This window comes from Panthera leo, chromosome C1, assembly GCF_018350215.1.
Source record: "Panthera leo isolate Ple1 chromosome C1, P.leo_Ple1_pat1.1, whole genome shotgun sequence".
Classification (NCBI taxonomy): Eukaryota; Metazoa; Chordata; class Mammalia; order Carnivora; family Felidae; genus Panthera; species Panthera leo.
The window spans coordinates 200,488,018-200,510,459 of NC_056686.1; positions in this window are offsets into that span (position 1 = coordinate 200,488,018).

Below are 22,442 nucleotides of genomic sequence, written 5' to 3' on the forward strand. Positions count from 1 at the left end.
GGCTCTGAGCTGTCAGCACAGAGCCCGACACGGGGTTCAAACTCACCGACCGCGAGATCATGACCTGAGCCGAAGTTGGACGCTTAACCGACTGAGCCACCCAGGCACCCCTGCTTTTTTTTTTTTTTTAGGAATAAAAAGGAGGGAAGGCTGTGTGCTAGTTTATAGACGGTCCTGAAAAAGTGGGTAATCCTCAGAAATAGTGAGTTGTTGACATTGGAATAAAAGGACTAAAGCAGGTCACATCCCTGAGGCCTGTTTGCAGTTGAACGATCTTGACCAACAGGAGGAGAGCACAGGAAGTACAAAGGCCCCGATGCATGAATGAGCCCAAGGTCGAGGAACGACAGGACTGCTCCACTGTGGCTGGGGCAGGCTAAGGAGAGGAGCAGGGTAGGACATAAGGTCAAAGAGGTAGACGGCTTCCCCCTTCTACCTGATTGTGACTTTGGGCAATAAAAATAATAGCGAACAGTGTCATGAGTTTAAAATGTGTCTGTCGCTATTTGTATCTTCTTACTGAATCCTCACCGTAACCTGATAGGATAGGATGGTGTTGGAAATAATTAGCGACAGATATGTCACAACCACCAACCAATCGGAAAATGCCCACCTCAGCCACCGCTCTGGCCGTGCTAGTACACAATGGCTTCATGCCAGGGACCACTTATGGCTCCCTCCAACAGGTGAAGAACCTTGGTTCAGAGATGCGGTAACTACTTCAACGTTATAGAACTGGCCATTTTACCCCAAACTATATTTTGAAAATGCCAAGTCACCTGCCTCCAGTAAATGCTGTTTTTCAGATTCAGGGGACTCTTATTTAATAGGAAAATAAGGGATTTGGAGATTCGCTGTCCACACCGTGGGAGAGAGCGCACTGTGATAGGAGCGTGAACTCCAAGGGTCCCCCCCGGGACTGGCACTAAGTAGCCACAGAACTTCAAATACGTCGTTTTGCCTCTCTCCTCCTCAGAAAACCTCTAGCCTGTGGGTGGTAAATTTATGTATTTCCAGAGCAGTGTTCTCAACTGGGGGAAATTTTGTTCTCTAAGAAACAAGTGGAAATGTTTGGTTGTCAAAACAGGCTGGTGCGGAGTGGGAGGGTGTTCCTGGCTTCTAGAGGGCATCCCCAGAGGTCAAGGGTGCTGCTAGGCACATCATGATGGACAGGGCAGCCCCCGCTGCAAAGAATTGTTAGCGTCAAAGTTGAGAAACCCTGTTCAAGAGGCCAGAGAGGTAGCAGACGCAGTGAGACGTGTCTGGGGTGATATTAGGGAGTGGTGGAGACTACAGCAAGTTGTAGAATGCACACATTTTCTAAAGGCATTTCGTGCACAAATATTTACAAGCCTTCGTGAACTGAAGAGAGCATAAAATTCAGGCTAGTTTCGACCTGCTTTCTGCCTAATTGTAGCCCTGGTTACAATTTTCTTTTTATAGGTGAGGATAAAACCATCTTCCAGTCATGCAGAAGTGCATATGTGTGTGTGTGTGTGTGTGTGTGTGTGTGTGTGTGTGTGTGTTCATGTATATGCATCGGCAAAAGGATTTATTTTTAAGTATTTTCCGAAGAAAGACCGTCCATCCCTCTTAGAATCAGGTCTCGGGTCTTTCACTTCCTCCCCTACTCTAGACTTTCTCTCTCCCTCAGTTCCGGCGGCCTCCTTCCTCTCAGTCTGGCTTTCGCAAAGGTGTAGCCCAGCTGCTCCCCTCCCACGAGGGAAACTTCTGGTTTAAGTTTGGATCCCTTCACGTTGCTTGAAGCCTCTGGGAAGGAGGCCCCTTCGCTCGCATTACCCCTTTAGCCTTCAGAGACAGATGGGCTAGGAAAGGCAGGTCAGCCCCACGTTTACGACGTGCCCACGGAGTTATTTATGGTTTGTTTATCCGTTCAACGTGCAGCAGTTGTGGCCTATGACTTTCAGCTCCAGGGTGCATTAACAGATCTGGGGGGGAAATTGGCAGTGTTAAACTATATAGTCTCACTGGGCTTTTCGGCCTCCCCCTGCAAAGCAAACACAGCATCGATCCCCAGACACTCGGGCACGGTGTGATTCCTGGAAAGCCTGCGACAGGTGAGAAGCTGATGCAATTAGGAGAAAGAAGTTCTCTGCTCGCTGGGCTCAGAGGATGGGAACAAGCGTGGCCAGTGTGCAGGTCCAGGTGTGGAACGTGAGATACCACCGTGATTGGGATACGGGCAAACTAAAGGCTGATGGGGCAGCCCGGGGTCTCCAGGATGCTAGGGGCTTCCAGCACCGCTGGAGAGGCGGGGCTGCACGGTGGAGGTGCATTTCTGCCCTACGGGAGACAGGCGTCTCAAAACCCTTGTGCACTACAAACAGTGGAGCCATGGAGAAGTGGGATAGGACCCACTCCCCCCAACGTGCCTAGTGACCAGAGCACGAACAAAAATAATTGGAACTTCGGTGTCACTGGATGCTAAAAATGTGCAATGACTGCCCAGTGGATCTGTGGGCAGCCTGCTTTATTTAAAGCAGGCCTGATGGGTGCAGGGCAGGGCTAACCGCCGTGGAGCTCCGAGCCGCTGGTGTTGCTCTTCAGGTGGCCAAAGAGCTCCTGCGACTTGCCATAAGGTGGGGTCCTGGGGACGAAGCCCTGAGCGTAACAAGAGAGCTCTAATTTTCTTAAAATACAGCTGAAAAGTCCCTCGAGGGTATGAAGGAGCCACACTGGGGACTTTTCTCCTTCACCCCGTTGTTCCATGTTATACTGACATCACTCCCCGCCCCCCATATGTCAATGGCACAATCAATGCATGTTGCAGAAATGTGAATGGTAGCAAGAGTCCGTGGGAGAGAAAGGTACGACCTGAGGCCCTGGGAACTAATAGGCAGGTGCCTAGGGACGTGCGCAGAAGAATCCAGGGCCCTGAGCGGTTTCAACAAAGACAGAGCCTGGGTTTGCCTGGAGTCTGGCAGTAAGAGTTAAGCCTGCAAGGCCTTACGTAGTCTGTGTGGAAGTCGGGAAGCTCAAAGGAGTGGTGAAGTAGGGGTGGGAGTGGAGGGGGTCAGAATCTCTGGGAGATGTTGAAGAAAATGGGGCATTTACATAGACTCGCTGCCCCGACATGAAGTTTTAATGACACTTCTAGACATAAGAGAGCAGGAAGGATGTGGTGAACAAAGGAGGACAGAACATTCCAGAGATTCTATGAAAGTCTTTCTCCCGGTCATGACAGATTGAAGGAGAGGGTGGAGGAGATGACCGCTGGATGTTTTGGTTATTTTTGTTTGCTTGTTTTTTTGTTTTTTGTTTTTTTTTTTTTGTGGAAGAACATTATTCAAATACTCTCATTAAAGTATTGGAGAACCATGGCTTTACTTGTAGATCACTTCTCAGAGGAGAGGCAGTTATAGAGAATTCCAGAACATCCACACAATAGGACCCCAGGCCCTGGCAAAGTAGTAGAGATCTGATGACCAGTAAATCACAGAAAGGAAAGGAAGAAACCCACTGAGAAAAAGAGGGACCTCGTACATTTTCTGGTTTTCATGACTCAGATATCTACCCTGGCTTTCACTTGATCATGTGTGAAGTCCTCAAATGGTACACCAATAGGAGCCAAAAAAAGATACACTGTTTTACTCACTGGGACGTATTGGATAGAGTGGTCATGATACGATCCTGAGCCTGGACAAGACCTCACTGGATGATTTGGTCTAAGTCCCTGCCTCCGGATGGGATCACTAAAGAAATTGCCAAACTCAAGGAAACCTAGAGGCAGAGGTGAGACAAGAAACCAGGAGCATTTCACAGTGGATGTAGAGGGCTTAACCACACAGACAAAGCATACAAAGAGTAACAACTATACACTGTAACAATTTATAAACAACTATATACAATCAATAACTCTAGTTTGAAGAATGAACGAATGGATGAATGGATGGATGAATGGATGACAAATGAATGAAAGAAATTTTTGCTCTGGGAATTTAGCAATTCCCGTCAACTACTTACTCAACACCTCTGTTTGCAAACATCCTATTTGATATTCTGCACGTTCAAAGGTGAACCCTTAGGCTACCTGTTCCCTACAGATTTATGCGGGGGGTGGATCCAGGTTTTGCGTCGCCTTCAGTTTATGTAGTCTGTGAGGTTCTCCTAAATGAAATGATTACAAAATTACAAATACAAAATTGCTTGGTATTCTCCCAGGACTTTGGAAGAAGCTGGTGTTAGGGAGAGGCCCTGAGGCTTATTAAATTCAGCAGCTTCTTGGTAGAGCTGTCCTTGCCGTTCAAAATGTTTCTCCAGGTGTTAGGAGCTTGAGAAAACAGTCTGGGGCCAGACCCTCCCTTATCCCTGCCTACCAACTCGTGGATTTGGCTTCATCGCCACCCACCTCCCAAGACAGGAGCCTTCCCCTGTTGCCAGGAGAATTTGCTCAGCATCCTGGTAGATGGGTTTGGAAAGGTGGGGTTTGTTTTACTTCTTCCATCCATGTATCTTTCCACACACACACGGAAGTAATAAAATAAATAAAATGAAATAAAATAAATAAAAATAAAATATAATAAAATATAATAAAATTAAAATATAGAAAATAAAATAAATGAAATAAAATAAAATAAATAAAAATAAAATAAAATAAATGAAATGAAATAAAATAAATAAAAATAAAATAAAATATAATAAAATAATATAGAAAATAAAATAAATAAAATGAAATAAAATAAATAAAAATAAAATAAAATATAATAAAATAATATAGAAAATAAAATAAATGAAATGAAATAAAATAAATAAAAATAAAATAAAATAAAATAAAAATATATAAAATAAAATAAGTGAAATGAAATAAAATATAATAAAATAAAAACATATGAAATAAAATAAATGAAATGAAATAAAATATGAAAATAAAAATATATGAAATAAACTAAACTAAACTATACTAAACTAAAATAAAATAAAACTGACATTCTGCTCTCTAGGAGTTAAGCACTCTGTTGTGTGACAGGAATACAAAGACAATTGGATACATTGATGTATGAGCTTTCTGTTGTTGCATAACAAATTCCCACTAATCTAGCAGTTTAAAACATCACACATGTATTAATTACTTCACAGTTTCTGGAGTCCCGGGTTCCAGCCCAGCATATTTGGGTCCCTGGCTCAGGCTTTCTCCAGGCTGTGTGTCAGGTATCCGCCCAATTGCTTTCTCACCCAAAAACTGGGCTGGAGAGAAGAATCCGCTTCACGCTCAAGTCGGTTGTTGGAAGACTTCATTCCCTTTGTATGGATGAGGGCACCAGCTCCTTACTGGCTCCGGCCCCCGGATCCTAGACACCGCCCACAGTTTCCTGTGACATGGCACTCTCCATGGGCAGTTTATGGCACTGTTGGCTGCTTCCTCAAGGACAGGAGAATTTTGTTCTATCATCTTCTAAGGCAAAGTCTTATATAACAAAACATAATGGAGGGAGTGACATTCCAACATCTTTACTTTATAATGTAACCTAATCACAGGACTGATAGCCCATCATCTTTGCTATGCTCTTGGTTAGAAGCAAGTCATTGGCCCTGACCACCCTCAAGGGGATTGTTCACATAGGGTGGATCATGGGGGTCACCTTAGGGTGCGTCCTCCACCGCCCATCCACTTTGAAACCTCAAGGAGCCCTCATTTCAATAATTCGTCTCAAATGACTGGCGCCCACTCTCATTCTAAATATTTGGAAAATTTAATTATATTAAAACCTAATGTGTTTAATGTCATCAAAGGAGAGCAGTTCTCTCATTTAGTAGGAGTTAGAACTTCTCACAATTCCAGCCGTCAGGAGCATAGTTTATACTATGTATACATAGCTCTGTCTACATATGTCTGTCTGATGCATTCCAAAGAATATTTGTCAAGTGTTGACCCACGATTACAAGATGAACTCATGCACCTATATTCCAATTTCAGAGCTAGGCCATTCATTACCCACTCCATTCTGTCTCTCTATTCTGTTTCACTTACCTTACTCATTCTCGTAAATTCCGCTGTGATCGTTTTTTTGCCTTTTTTGTATTTAATCGCGATGCTCCCTCCCCCTAAAAAGTTGTGTACTTTTGCTAAATTTGAAACTTTATACAAATGGCAAGACACACACCACAAAATTTTCCACACCTGACTTTTCCCACACAACTTACGGTTTTGAAATTGGTGTTTGTTTCTTCATGTAGCTATAGATCGATCAGTTCCACTCAAGCTCTTCTATTGTGCAAAGATGCCACAAATAAATATCCATTTTGATCAATGTACACTTAAGTTCTCTACCATTTTTACCATCATGAACGATGGTGCTGTGAATATTATTACATGTCTCCTGACACACATATGCAAGGATTTTTCTGGAATATACACCTAAATGTAAAATTACTGTGTCTGAAGGAATGTAAATATCCAATTTTACAGGGAATGACAAATTGTTTTCCACGGGTAGTTGCATTAACATAGACTCAACCTATGAGTTACCTTTGACCTGCTTCCTTACCAAAACTTGGCATTGCAAATTTCTTGATATTGCCCATTGAGAAGCTTTAAAGGGTATTTAATTTTGATCTTCATTTGTATTTTCTTGTTTATGAATAAGACCAAACATTTTATATTTTTATATTTTTATTTGCAACTTACATTTTCTTCTGTGAAATGCTGATTTAAGTGATTGGCTTGTTTTTCTATTGTTTATAGTTTTCTTGCTAATCTTCTGGAGCTGCCCATATATGTAAGGGCATTGTTAATTCTTGGGCCAATAAAATATCTTCTCATAATATATGACTTGTTTTTCGCTTTCTTTATAATATCTTTTAATACAGTGAAATTTTAATTTTTTAAATCTTTATTCATTTATTTTGAGAGAGAGAGAGAGAGCACATGAGAGCATGCACACGTCCTTGGAAGAGACAGAGAGAGCAAGGGAGGGGCGGAGAGAGAGGGAGAGAATCCCAAGCAGGCTCTGCTATGATTGTGGAGCCTGACCACACAGGGCTCAATGTCACAAATTGTGAATCGTGAGCTGAGCCAAAATCAAGACACTCAACCAATTGAGCTACCCAGGCACCCTGAGAAATTTTAATTTTTGTTGTAGTTAGATATACAATCATTTCTTTGTGGTTAGCCTTTCTGTGATCTCTACCTCAAGGATAGGGAAAATAAAAATATTTTCCATTATATTTTCAGTTTTTTAACAGAAAAAAAAGATCTATATGAATGGAGAGCCTAAGTATCATAAAGCTAAAATTACTTCCATATTTAGTGATTTTACATTCAGGATAATTCCCATTAAAATAGTCCTGATTCTTTAGAAACTTGGCAACTTTATTCTAAAATTTAGATAGAAGAAGGAGCTATAATGATATGTATCTATACCTCTATTCACATATAAGTATATATGTATATAAATATATGTATTTATATTCATATATATACACTATCTATATCTAAATGTACATTTATATAAGTATATATCATATATGCATTTTAGTTTAAGAATATATTTACAAAATTATATAAGGATATTTATATAACATATAATTATCTATAGACATCTATACATAAGTATATATAAAATGCACGTTTCAATATATATTCAAATCTATAAAATATGTGTTGGATTTCATCAAATGATTTTTTGGCATCTATAGAGATGATATATATACATAAATTTTTCTTTCTACCTTCAGCTCATGAGATTTATAGATTTCTAGTGTGAAACCGCTATTGTTTTGTAGAAAACACTGAAAATCATTACAATGTATCCTAATTTTACCTACTATTCAGTTTAGTTTGCTAATGTTTTATTTAACAATGTTACATGCATGTTTGTGAGTGAGACAGACCTGTACTTTTCCTTTTTCTTTCTGTCCTCGCCCAATTTTGAAATCAAAATTATATTGACCTCATAGAGTGATTTGAGGAAAAGGTTCTCTAATCTCTAAAGAGTTTTTGGAACGTTAGAACGCTCATTTTCTTGGAACTTTTGTGCTGACATTCAGGTAAGAGCACAGTAGCCTGGTGTTCTGACTATTCATGACCAGGGTTGAACATGATTGCTTAGGACACACACTATACTCATTGTTAATGATTTTAAATTATGTCTTGCAAAACACTAGCCTATAAAATAATTTGCACGTATTGTTGCCTTCACAGGATTATTGTTAACTACAGATTGAATTTCATTAATTTTTATAGAACCCCGGAGGTTTTCTATTTTTTTATTGAGTCAGTTTTGAAGGTTTTTTTTTTTTTAGGAGGGATTTGTTATTTCATCTAGGTTTCCAAATGTATTGCCACAGAATTTTTATGCCACTTTCTTGTTTTTTTATACCTCTGCTGTGTTTACAGTTATGTTTCTTTTTCATGCCCCGTGTTTTTATTTGTGCTATCTCTTTCTCAGTCAATCTTGGCAGAAGTTGTTTCTCCGAAAACATTAATGAAAGACAAGTTTCGCTTTGTTGGTCTATTTCATTTGTTCATTTCATTTGTTTGCCATCTTGTTAATTTATATTCTTATTATTTCCTTACTTCTAATTCCTGAGATTTATTTTGTTTTATTTTCTAATGTCTTAATTTGGATTGTCAGCTCATTATTTTTCAGTTACTAAAGAGTAATTTTTCATCTTATTGTCGAATATAATTAGACGAGGCTATAACTTTCCTTCTTAGTACTATTTTCACTGAACTTTTAAAAGTTATATATTCTCATTTAGTTGTAAATATTTGTTTAATATAATTTATTGTCAAGTTAGCTAACACACAGCGTATACAGTGTGCTCTTGGTTTGGGGGGTAGATTCCCGTGATTCATCACTACTTACAACACCCAGTGCTCATCCCAACAAGTGCCCTCCTCAATGCCCATCACCCATTTTCTCCTCTCCCCCCGCCCCTCCGTCAACCCTCAGTTTATTCTCCGTATTTAAGAGGCTCTTACGGTTTGCCTCCCTCCCTCTCTATTGGAAACTATTTTTTCCCCTTCCCTTCCCCCATGGTCTTTTGTTAAGTTGATCAAGTTCCACATATGAGTGAAAACATATACCGGTCTTTCTATGACCGACTTAACAAAATACCCTCCAGTTCCATCCACATCGTGGCAAATGGCAGGATTTCATTCTTTCTCGTTGCCAAGTAGTATTCCATTGTACACATTAGCAATAACATTTTTAAAATGTTTTCATTACTTTTTTTGACCCATTTCATATTTAGAACTTTTTAAATTAACAAATATATGGATATATTTTAATTCATCTTTTTGTTAATGATTGCTACTTTAATTTCACTTTGTCAGAGAACATTCCCTGTAACTATCTAAGTGTGGGACATCTGTAGAGACTCACATAGCCCAGAATATGGTCAGTCTATAAGTGTTCCACATTCAGGGGTGCCTGGGTGACTCCATCTGTTAAGCATCTGACTCTTAATTTTGCCCCAGGTCATTATCTCATGGTTTGTGGGTTCGAGCCCTGTGTCAGGCTCTTCACTGACAGCAGGAGCCTACTTGGGGTTCTCTCTCTCCCTTCCTGTCTCTGCCCTTCCCATACACACTGTCTCTCTCTCCTTTAAAATAAATAATTAAACTTTCAAAAACATAAATGTTCCAAACGTGCTTCAAATGGATTATGTTATGCCTTTCTGGATAAGACTTCTCTATATGTTATTAAGTCAAGCTTGTTGATTCAATATTCATTTATTAATATGCTAACCATAGTCACTATTAATATTACTTTATTTCTTGACTTATAGTAATTGACAAATGTGTGTTGAAATTTCCCGTGAAGACAGGAGATTTGCACTTTTCTCCAGGTACATCAAATTTCTTTTCTTTATGTTGAGCACAGCTAATTGTTTACAAATTTATAATTAGTATTTAACAACTCTTATGAAATTAAGTAACCCTTTCTATCATTAATAAGGCCTTTTTATTTGCAAAATAATAAATAAAATATGGTGTCATTTATATAAATTTTGCAAATATACAGCTATGCTTATGGATATTATGGAGTTAGATATTAAAATAAGATATTTCCTATTCTTCCAATGGACTGTGTCCTCCAAGCTGAAAATATCCATCAGTTTGGAAGAGGTTATATGTGTGGCAAATCATCTCCAAGTCTGTGACTGGTCTTAATTTTAACAGTATCTTTTGGAGATCAAATGGACAGCAAAGTGACGACAGTTAGCAACAGTGTTGTATATTTGAAATTTGTTAACAGAATAGACCTTACGTTTTCACAACACCCCCCACCCCACCCCCTACACACAGTAGTAATTGTGTAGAGACGATGGGCACATTATTTAGCTTGATTGTGGTAATTTTTTAACTCTCTCTATGCAGTTGTATACCTTCAGTTTATACACTTTTTATATGCTAAAGACATCTCGATAAAGTTGTTTTAAAAAAGACACACAACACTATAGATCAACAAATTCAACAATGCAAACTTTTTAAATGATTATTTCTCAAATGGTTACAATACCTTTTGCTTTTGATGGTTACCAGAGTTTTCTTCTGGTATTTTTTTCTTCCCTGTCTTTTCCCATTCTTTCATTTTTCATTCTTTCATTTTCAGGCATTCCATCCCCTTCTGTTTCCTGTAAAGAGTGTGACTGGATACTTCTTTAACCCCAGTAATCAGAGTCTCTGCCTTTTAAATGTTGGGTCTTGTCCAGTCAGAGCATTGAGATTACTGATATAATTGCACTCACTTCCACTATCCCCCTGTTCACTAATTTTGACTCTGTTGGTATTAGACTTCTGTTTTTTTCCTCCACTCCCTCACCACTTCCTCATTCTGTCTTCTCTCTTCACCCTTCCAGACTTTCCCTTGTGTTGCATTCTGGGTACTTTGCCCATACATTCTCTCAGTTCAGTAATAATCTCTAAGTTGGCGCTTAATATGCTATTTTCCCATACATTGGGCACTTAATTTTAGAAACTTTATTTTTTTTTTAATTCTCATATTCCATTTGCATCTTTTTCAAATCTGGCTGGTCATCTTTATTGTGTCTTGGTTTATTTTGCTCCAGAGGTCCCACGAAGCACACTGGGCTTTTGCACGCTATGGAGGGTGTAATTTGGTTCTGAAATGGGACCTACTCGTAATACCTCCTTTTCTTTCTAGCGGTTTAGATGCTTTCTGATTAATTTCCACCACCCCACAGATTTCACATACCCCCAACATAACGTAAGGCATGACTCTCTGTGAATTGTTAGCACTAATAATAATCCCTTAATAAAAATATAATTCTGGAGCTCATCCCATTCATTTTCTTCCTTGATACAGAGCAGGTCTTATTGACAAAAGTTACCAGGCAAGGAGGATATTCTCTTGATGTCATTTATCTACGGAATTAGTCTTTAATTTGCCTAGCATTGCCCTGGGGCAAGCCTAAACCAAAGACAGATTAATGACCCCCAGCTGTTCCCCCCAACCAATTAGACACAATTCACATCACTGCCCTAGGGTAGGCTGCAGCTCAGATTTTACCCACAAGTCCACGGTAAACGTCACTCGGACCTCGGCCCCACTGTGACAGGACCATGGCCCCAGGGGTTTAGCTTAGAAGTAATTATTGCCAATTGAAAGAGAAATTATTCCCCAAATTACCACCATGTTGACTCTGTTACCAAGCCAGTCTCCCAAACTGAACTCGCAGAACATCACTGGAATAAGGGAATGTAAATGTGTTGCTGGTAATGGGAACGGGAGAAGCAATTCTTTTCTCGATGGCCTGTGCTTCTCCTCAGCTTTAAGAAAGAAGTTTAAGTACTGGGGCGCCTGGGTGGCTCAGTCCGTTAAGCATCTGACTTTGGCTCAAGTCATAATCTCATGGCTTGTGAGTTCGAGCCCCACGTTGGGCTCTGTGCTGACAGCTCGGAGCCTGGAGCCTCCTTCCGATTCTGTGTCTGTCTCTCTCTGTCCCTCCCCCACTCATTCTCTCTCTCTCTCTCTCTCTCTCTCTCTCTCTTTCTCTCCATTTCTCTCTCTCTCTCAAAAATAAATAAACATTAAAACATTAAAAAGAAAGTTCTGTTACTGAAGTTACTCTCACTTAACTGCAACCCCATTTTCTACGGATGGCTCCTCCTTACCGTGTTGGGCCCAGATGGAATGAGAGCAAGTCCGGACAGTGACCTCCATGGATGATCATTGGGTCCCCCTGGACCAATCCATACCTTTCACCCAGTGAGCAATCACCAGGCTTCATCTCGCTGCCCCCGTGCAGCAGCTGTTCGAGGAAGAGGGACCATCACAGTTTAGCAACGGTTCACTACGTACAAGAGCATGCTCCATAGGTGACCCCATGTTATGCTTACAGCATCCCTATGAAACAGGTACTATTACCATTTGCATATTATAGGTGAAGCACTTCAGACCTAAAGAGGGTAAATTACTTGTCCAGAATCACATAACTGGAAAGTTGCCGAGCTGGGGGAAGGACAGCTGCTTCCTTGTTTTCTATCACTTCTCTCTACAACTCTATGAGGCAGGTGCTATTCCCACCGCGTAGTGAGGAAACCAAACCACAGAGAGGTTAGGTAACTGGGGCAACATCACATAGCCTGTGTGTGGCAAAGCAGGGACTGACAGCAGGGCAGCCTGGGGGGAGACATGCTGTGTCGCTGAAAGTCTCCATCCCCTAATAGAGCTGGAAGGTGTGGAGAGCGTGTCACTTCATTTCTTATTCTACGTGACCTCCTGACGCTAATAAATCTCTGCTGTGGCCCAGCCTCCGTCTGAAACTCGTATTTATATTAATAGACGTTTTAAAGAAAATCACGTTAGTGTAGAGTGAGAATAAGTAAATAGTAGTCTAGTCTGGAAGGGAAGTGGGAAGATGGATGGAGAAATGTATTAACGTTGAGAGGCAGGAGAACCTTCTTCCGACATACAGTTGTGACTTGGGTCTTCCTTTATGTATTGAAGAGGGAAGTGTCCATTCTCTGTTACTTAGAATTGGGTTTCTCAACTCTAGTACTGTTGACACTGAGGACCAGGTAATTCTTTGTTGCCAAGGGATGCCCTTTGCCTTCAACGCACTGGTTGTTGAATAGCGTCTTCAGCCTCTACCCACTAGACGCCAATATCCTTCCAGCCACCCCAGTTGTGGCAATCAAAAATATCTCCAGACATTGCTAAATGTCCCCTAGGAAGAAAATCACTGCTAGCTGAGAAACACTAATTGAGGGGGAATCTCAGAGAGCAAATATCAAATAATTCCCCGGCCTCTAAAATTAGACACTGCCTGCACTGAGCTGGTGAGACTGCACTGAGCGAGAGAGGGAGAGATTATCCTGAACAAGAGCTGAGTTGGGGCCCAGTGTGGTCGCACTCTCCTCTTAACAAGGGAAGGGGGATGAGGGAGGTCAGGGGGATAGCAGAGACACGGGTACATTCCGAAAATACACCTCCAGAGAGCTTAGAGCCAGGGTGCTGGAGCAAATGCTTGGTGATACAGGGGAGAAAAGATGCCTCTTCCTTACTAGAATCTCATCTAGTCCTCATGACAATACAACAAAGGAGGTGTCGCTTATCATTTCTGTTTTACAGATGAGGAAAGATGCCAAAGACATTGCAGACTTGCCCAAGATTAGAAGGTGAGGGAATTAGAACAGAGGAGAGAGGTGTCTGACTTCATGTCTATACTCTTTCCGGGCACCCTAGGATATAGAGAGAATCTTCTAGAGATAATGTGGAATGATTCATACAAAGCTGTCTTTTCATCCATTTATTTAGCGACATATACACACACTCACACCATGAAGATGCTATGCTCTATCCACCAGGGATGCAAAGATAAATGAAATCCAACCCCAGTCTTACAGAGCTCAGATTACTGAGAGAAAAAAATACATGTTAAAAAAAATTACAACGCAGAGTGCTAACCATGGCGGAAGAGATATATACATGGAAGGGGTCGTGGGAATGTACAAGAGCAGAGCCTATCACAGCCTCAGGAGGTGGGGAGGAGGGGAGTGTACTCAGGGGAGGTTTCATGGAAGAGGTGGCCTGTGAATTGAGTCCAAGGATGTCAGGAGTCGAGGAAATGACAATTTACCATTACAAACCAGCTGCCAAAAATTGCAGCTTGGTTCTGACCACAGAAAATGCACTAACGTTTTTTTGTTAAAGGGAATGCAGACTATACCGGGGTGGGATGTCCCTTCCCTGGGGAGTGAGTAGGAGGACTGATTGCCATTTGTCTTGGTCAAGGTCCTCCAAAGAGACAGAACTAATAGAAGATAGAAGACAGACAGAGAAAGAGGGAGACATCAGAACGGAGGGAGGAAAGGTGGAAGGGAGAAAGAGATTTTCAAAAATTGCTCACATAATTATGGTGGTCGGCATATACAAAATCTGAAGTGGGGGCTGGCAGGCGGGAAGTTCAGGTAAAAAGTTGATATTGCCATCTTGAGCCTGAATTCCTCAAGACAGACGGCAGGTGGGAAAACTCAGGCAGAGCTTCTACTCTGCAGTCTTCAGGAAGACCTGTTTCTTTTTTGGGAAAACTCAGTCTTTGCTCTTAAGACCTTCAACTGATTGGATGAGGCCCACCCACATTATGGAGGGTCATCTCCTTCACTCAAAATCTACTGATTTAAATGTTCATCACATCCATCCACATCTATACTGGTGTTTGACCAAACCTCTAGGCACCGTAGCCTAGCCCAGCTGATTGCTACACTAACCACCGTACCATTGTTGGTCATTTATTAATCACCCCCAGAAAGGATTATAATTTCACACCTGGAAACCTGTTAGAGGTGGGAAGTGAGAATCTCTGTCATCACATGCGCTCCAGGCTTCAGTGCCTCTGGAGAAGTTGTTCCCTGGGTGGGGGAGAGGTGGTGAAGGAAACACAGGAGCTAAATTCAGCTGAATATTTTAGTACCCCCTTAGGGTCATAAATCCTGATAAACTTTCACCCTAAAGTAGGTCCAGGTTTTGGTAATTCAACACTTCGTTTAAAATATTCAAAAGCGATTGTTTGTTAATGAACCTAAGGTGAATTTTTTCACAAAATAATAAATTAAACAGCGATTTTCTTGTTGTAGTTTGAGGAAGCCTTTCACGTGTTTCTAATGCCATACACTAAATGTCTTGGCTTGAGCTATGTGTGTGTGTGTGTGTGTGTGTGTGTGTGTGTACCCATGTGTACTCATTCCTGTTTCTTAATTGACCAAAGGATACAGTAATTTCATTCAAAAAAAAAAAAAAACACAGTTTATTTATTTTGAGAGAGAGAGAGTGGGGGAGGGGCAGAGAGAGAAAGGAAGTCAGAGAATTCCAAGCAGGCTTCTCACAGTCAGCACAGAGCCCCATGTGGGGCTTGAACAATGAAATCATAACCTAAGCCCAAATCAAGAGTTGGATCCTGAATGGAGCCGCCCAGGCACTCTTTATTTCCGCTTTTGAAAAGTGAAATTATCCAAGAAAGAAGTCCCCATGCAGAAGTCTATTAGATTATGTTTCTGGAGTTTACTGTCATTTTTTGATCTCTTCATTAAAAAAAAAAATGGTTTATAAGGAACATATCAGATTCGTACTCCACAATCCTTCATTTAGTTACCAGTTAATTCATTGCAGAATCCCCACACTTCGAAAGGGAACCCATACAAAGAAATTTCTGACAAATCTAACATGAATCAATCAGTAGGAAAAAAAAAAAAAGTTTTCCTTCAAACTTTGCCCTACGTTTATTTTAGCCAAAAGGCTGAGAAGCAACTCCCCAAACTTCACCCTGATGGAGAAGAGAAGGCGTATGAAGTCCATGAGAAATGGCAGGCATATCGTTGATCAAATAAATGTGATTCCCAAAGCAAGAACTTCACTCTGGTTCTGTAGAATGAAGAGGGAAAGGGGGCTAGAAAGAACATGATCAATTATTCAGGCTTAGGAGACAGTGATAAAAATGTAAATGTAACCCTACCCCTGACTTTTTGCCCCAGCTGAATAAATTCAGACTAGAAACTGAATCAGCATCTTGCCTCTGATGAAAACCAATCGAAAGTACAAAGACAGAAAGAAGAAAGCCTCAGAAGCTCTCTGGAAATGACAGATAAATTGATCAAACATAACTGTAACCCTAAGATGAAACCGTTTTCCTGATCATGTACCTCAGGCCAAGGGTCCTTCCAGCTCTTCTCAGATGAAGACACTTGTACTCCAAGAATCAGGTCTTACTGATCAGGTCTTACTTTTAAGCCTAAAGGTGATTATTATTTCATTAATCATGGTCATGTCTACTCTTTCATCATGAGCACATGTCATGTTTTTCCAAGAGCAGTACATTAGCCTCATTTCATCTTGAATCATTATATCCCTTCCCAAGGATGATCTCTGCATGCATGGATCCAAACTGCCCATCAGTAGCTCTATATGCCAAACTGAGGGCCAACAACAGCCCCGTGCTTGGCCTAACATTAATGTTTAGAGAACAAAATATAAGAAAACCTCCCTGCACAGCAATGGAATAAAAACAATTTTTCCCATATCTATTTTAAAACAGATGAAGACTATTTTTCCCCTTCCCTTCCCCCATGGTCTTCTGTTAAGTTTCTCAAGATCCACATATGAGTGAAAACGTATGATATCTGTCCTTCTCTGACTGACTTATTTCACTCAGCATAATACCTTCCAGTTCCATCCACGTTGCTGCAAACGGCATGATTAGAGGGAGGGAGGCAAACCATAAGAGACTCTTAAATACAGAGAACAAACTGAGGGTTGATGGCGTGGCGGGAGAGAGGGGAAAAATGGATGATGGGCCTTGAGGAGGGCACTTGTTGGGATAAGCACTGGGTCCTGTATGTAAGCGATGAACCACGGGAACGTACCCCCAAAACCAAGAGCACACTTTACACACTGTATGTTAGCCAATTTGACAATAAATTACGTTAAAAAAATAGAGTAGCCATTAGTGTTGTTCTGATTATCATTGCTGATGGGGCTACAATTTATTTTTATTTTTAATGAGTATGTATCACTTTAAAATAAAAACTAATTCTTTCAAAAAGCAAAAAAAAAAATGGATGAAGAGATATGATATAAATGTGACTGAGCATATTTTTCTTGTACAGCTCAGTGATTAAAAGCCTGCGTTTAGAATCCAGGCTCCCTGCGTTCAAAGACGGACCTCATTCCAAGGTAGCCAGCAGGCTCAACTTTCCTCAGACTTTCTCATCTCTGACACAGGGATAATTACAGGGTTTGTTCTGAGGACCAAGCTTAGGACACGTCTGGCACGTAGTAAGTGCTCAGTAAGCGTGAGTTCTTATTAATACTGTGCTTACGTCAACCACTGGCCATGCCCTCAGGGGTTGGACAAATGCAGTGCCCTGAGCCACTGGTGCCCATCTTTGTATCGGCACCACCGCGCCTGTCCCTGTACGTGTACAGAGAGAGTTATGCGCTAATGCTCCTTCCGAATTTGCCTATCAGCTCTTAGGAGACTTGTTAGCGTCACGGTTTAATATAAATTACAGAATTCTATCAACGTCAGATAATAAAGCTGTTTAATGAACCTGTTCCCCAATATCCACTGGGTAGTGCCCAGAATTATGTCAGCCATGATGGGGCACTGAAGAACCAGAGAAAGCCTTCTAGACATTGGCAACAGTTTAGGGAGAAAAAGGCTTATCTCGAACTACGAAAAGATCAAGCTATTATGTGAATTGTGTAATTACGGACAGTTATACAATAAGCTAACATATCATAATGTGCTACTTGTGGGTTTAGAATTTTCTGCAAGGGAGAATGAGAGATGATGAAGCAGAGCGGGAGTCGCGCACACAGCTTCCCCGCCCCCCCCACCGTCAGGTGGGGCTGCTGAGACTTCACGTCCTTGCACAGCTTTCTTTTTCCAGAAATTATTTAACCAGACAACTGTCATTAAAAAACAAAAACAAAAACAAAAACAAAAACAAAAACAAAAACAAAAACAAAAACATGAGGGCACCTGGGTGACCCAGTAGGTTGAGCGGCCGACTTGGGCTCAGGTCATGATCTCGCGGTTCACAAGTTGGAGCCCCACATGAGGCCTGCTGCTGTCGCCGCGGAGCCTGCTTCGGATCCTCCGTCCCCCTCTCTCTGTCCCTCCCCTGCTCACGCTCTCTCTCAGAAGGAAATATTAAAAAAAATAATAACAAAAAAATGTTTTAAACGAAACCAAAAACTCCTTCAGTGACACGATGATATTGTGCGGGGATGTCGACAGCGTCTTGCGCACTCCACCTTTGCACGTGGCCCAGTGGCATTTTCTCAGGGACTGAGCAGGGAAACTGTCAGATCAGGGCTGCCTTGACTGTCCTGGCAACTACACCCACCCCAACCCGCCCGAGAACGTCCTGCACACCAGCAACGTGCCTACCCTCATTTCTGTCCGTCCTGCCCTGCTTTCCTCCCTGGCTGTCGCCAGAGCCAAGGGACGAAGGTAACTGTCACCCTTTCATTACGTCGGTGTCACTCGCGAATGGAGGGAGACTGTTTACACAGCTCTCTTCTTCCCTAGGCAGGATTTTGTCCCTGGCCCTGCCCTCTGAGGTCACCCCAGGGGCACAGGCTGGGCATGGCTTGCAGTCAAGTGTGCCTGTCTGTCTGGGGAAGGATCGGATTTAGGCCCGGGCATGTTAGTTTTTGGTTGTTTGATAGTTTGCCTTTTAAGCCAATGCATTGGCAAGTCTGTGACCTAAGCGATTCGGGGAAGTTCGAGCAACGACTTCCTCCCGGCCCCTCCTCAGCAGCCCGCATGGCACCTGCTCGGCCAGGCAGCTTGGCTTGCCCGCCTAAACATTTCTGCTCTGGAAGGACAACATGTCCGGGCTGATTCATGAGCTGTGGTTTTGTCACAGTGAGTGATGGGCTGGACTTACTTCTTCGGAGTGAAATTCCTATCTGAGCGACCTCACCTTGAATAAATCAGGCCATAAATTGCACAGGGACTGTCTTTCCAGGTACTGCAGACCCGTTCTGAGCCCAAGGCACTGGGTTGGGTGCTGGGTAAGGATTTAAAAACATAAGTCATATCTAGTTCTTGCCCTCATGTTGACAAGAATTTCGTATTACTAAGAGATTGGCAGGGAGTGGAGGCAAGAATATCAATTATACGACAGCCCCCCCCCCCTTCCCCCAGGTGGCTCAGTTACTTAAGCATCCAACTCTTGATTTCGGCTCAGGTCACGATCTCATGATTTGTGAGTTCGAGCCCCGTGACAGCACAAAGCCTGCTTGGGTTTCTATCACCCTCTCTCTGTGCCCCTCCCCTGCTTGCACTCTCTCTCAAAATAACTAAAAATAAGCTTAAAAAAATATCACCGTTTGGATATAAGGCAGAACAATTCAGGTTGGTAGTTCAGGAGAAGCTTTGGAAAGTTACAGGCACAGGGAACAGCATGAGCAGAAGCACTGATGTGGAGAGACCAGGCGTATTGGCAGGCCGGTGAGCAGAAGTGTATGGAGTTCATAGGTCATCAAAAGCACTCTTTTGGGGGAAGCAGGGAATCTCCTAGAACAGCTGCCAACTGTCCTTTTCCCAGGGTTTGAGACTTGCCCTCTCTTGCACACCACACTCAATTTAGGGCCCACATCACTTTAGTTTATTGAAACTCAGAATGCATACCAAAGCCCTCAAGAGTGGTGTCAGACACTGAGCCTTTGTGGCTTCCAAAAATCAGAGAGCCATTGCCTAGGAGGGGGAGACACATGAGCTCCTCACTCTGCCCGTGGACTCCTGGAAAATAACATGGTGAACTTACCAGCCAGCTGAAAGTCTCACACCGAACAGCCTGTATGCTTTTTCTGATCTCGCTAATATTAAAAGCTGGAAAACTATGTAATTACAAAAACGATCAATCATTAGAATGAGCTCTTTTGGGAACGAAGGAGCACTGCACACTTGAAACAGTGGCCAAATACTTCTGTCAAGAATTCTGTGAAAGGGACCCTGTTGCTAAGTGGGAGATTGGCTCAGCTCACGTTTCCGAACCCAAATCCTGCTGTGGCCCAGAAAACTATTTAGGGACCTTGATGTGGATAACAGGAGTGAAGAGGAGGAGAGAAGCAGGAAGGAAACAGACGAGCAGGAACAGAGGGACAGAGCAAGGAAAAAAGGAAGAATGCAAAAACGAAGAAGAAATTGTTTGGCAATCCATGGGCCGGTTTTTCAAATGACTGAAGCAGAGTAAGTCAAAATTCTATTATTATAAATATCTGAAGTGAGCTCTTCAATTTTATAACAAAAGCATGAACATGGACACTTTGGTCATGAATGTTATAAGAGATCGGATTGGACTATCATTTGATTGCAAGATGGGGGTTAAAGGTCAGCTTTAAGATGAACAAACTCCAAATACTAAGACATGATGGCCTTCGCTTTCCTTTCCTTTTTTTTTTTTCCCACTCAAAGACACTATTTACTTTGTGCAAGTCAAGCAGGATGATCTGTTGAGAGGTACGTGGTAAGTGTCAAAGCATGAAACCTGTACATATTTTCCACATTTTCCATTCGCCCTGGGTTACGGTAGCTGGCGTCGAGTGAAAAAAAAAAAAAAAAAAAAAAAAAAGATCTGGAAGGATTCTAGCTCTTCGCTACCAGTGAGCTGTGTGACCTTTCCTTTTGTAATGAAAACCAAGCCAGTCAGATTAAAACTACCAGCCCATTGAGTGAGATAATTTATATGACAGTGCCTTGAAGTAAATAAAAATCACTGTGTCCTAGTAAGGTATCATTATGCAAATGGAGGTATAATGCGAGGTTCCCGACACCAGAGGTCTGGATGTGCCCCAGGGCTCCTGTCATCTTTAAACACATGGTCTCTTGCATCTGGATGCATTAGGGTAGATGCACACTGAGAACAGAAGATCTTCCAGACCCTCTAATATCTAGGCAACTACAGTGTGGTCAGCGGAAATTGGAAGTAAGTGGGAGAGTAAAAATAAAAGATTTTGAATTATGCTTTTCCAGAATTTGGAGCTGTTTCGGGGATTTCATTGGAATGGGAGAGATGGCTAGGTTCTAAGTTCTGGGATTGATAATTTCGTATCTTTCTCTGAAAGTTTAACATAGCACATGGCACATAGAAGGTGCTCAGGCAGTATTAGACCTTAAGCTACATGGTATGCATCATTCAATATGGGCAAAGTTGTGCTGTGCTACAATCCTGCCCACCCCCCCATATCAGTGGCTTAACACAACAAACGTCTATTTCTTATTCATGCTACACCTCCCTAGTGTCTTGGGTGTAAGTTCTGTCCCATCTCCTCCTCCCCACCGGATCCAGCTCCCTGAAGCAATGGCCATCTGGAGCGCTGCCGGTCACTATGGCAGAGGGAAAGAGCCCGGAATGGTTACATACAAGCCACTCAATGCTTTAGCATGGAAGTGACGCCCATCACTTATACTCACAACGCATTGGCCAGCACTAGTCACGTGACGCCACCCCAATCCGCAGAGCACCAGGAAGTGCAATCCTACCATTCCCCCGGAAGGTGGAGAGCCTGAAGTATCTGGTGACTTGTGTTAATGATAATAGTGTGACTCTTTGTTGTCATACTATGTGCATTTGAATAAAATCGAAGCAGTCTACTTGAGTAAAAGATACAATATTGCCCGTGGCTGAGTCTGCCTTAACATGGCCCAAACCCAATCATCAACATGGGAAACCAGAGGGCGCAGGGGGTCGCAGGGGGTCTTAAGTACAGGAGTGTACCTGAGTTCCAGCTGTCATCGTTGACATCATCTCAGCATCTTGCACCAGAAGAAAGCTCAGTGTGAGATGGCCCTCAGGCTACCACACTCACCTCCCTGCTGAGGAGGAAACGCTTAATGAAAATTTCTGTAAATACGGTTTTTGCTGTCTACTTGCTAGAATTACTTCCCTACAGTGGGGACGGTGAAGAAGACTGTCCCAAGCCAGGTTGGCCCTGTAGCCAGTGAAGATGGCAGGTGGTTTAAATGGCACCAGGATAGTCAGTCAGAGAAAGATAAATACTGTATGATTTCACTCGTAGGTGGAATTTCAGAAAGAGATGGACGTCAGGGAAGGGAAGGAAAAATAAAATAAGATAAAAACAGAGAGGGAGGCAAATTGGAAGAGACTTCTCTAAATGTCTTGTTGTTGTTTCAGAGGGGGAGTGCGTGAGCGAGGGGCAGAGAGAGAGAGGGTGAGAGACAGAGAATCCCGCGCGGGCTCCCAACTGTCAGCACAGAGCCCAAAGCAGCTCTGGAACTCACCCGAAGTGGAGCTCGAGCTCACGAACCATGGAGATCATGACTTGAACCGAAGACCATCGCTTAACCGACTGAGCCACCCAGGTGCCCCAAACCACAAGAAAGTCTTCACTGTAGAGAACAAACGGAAGGTTGCCGGAGGGGCTGGTGGGGGTGGGGGGCTAAATGGGTGATGGACACTGGGGAGGGCGTTTGTTGGGATG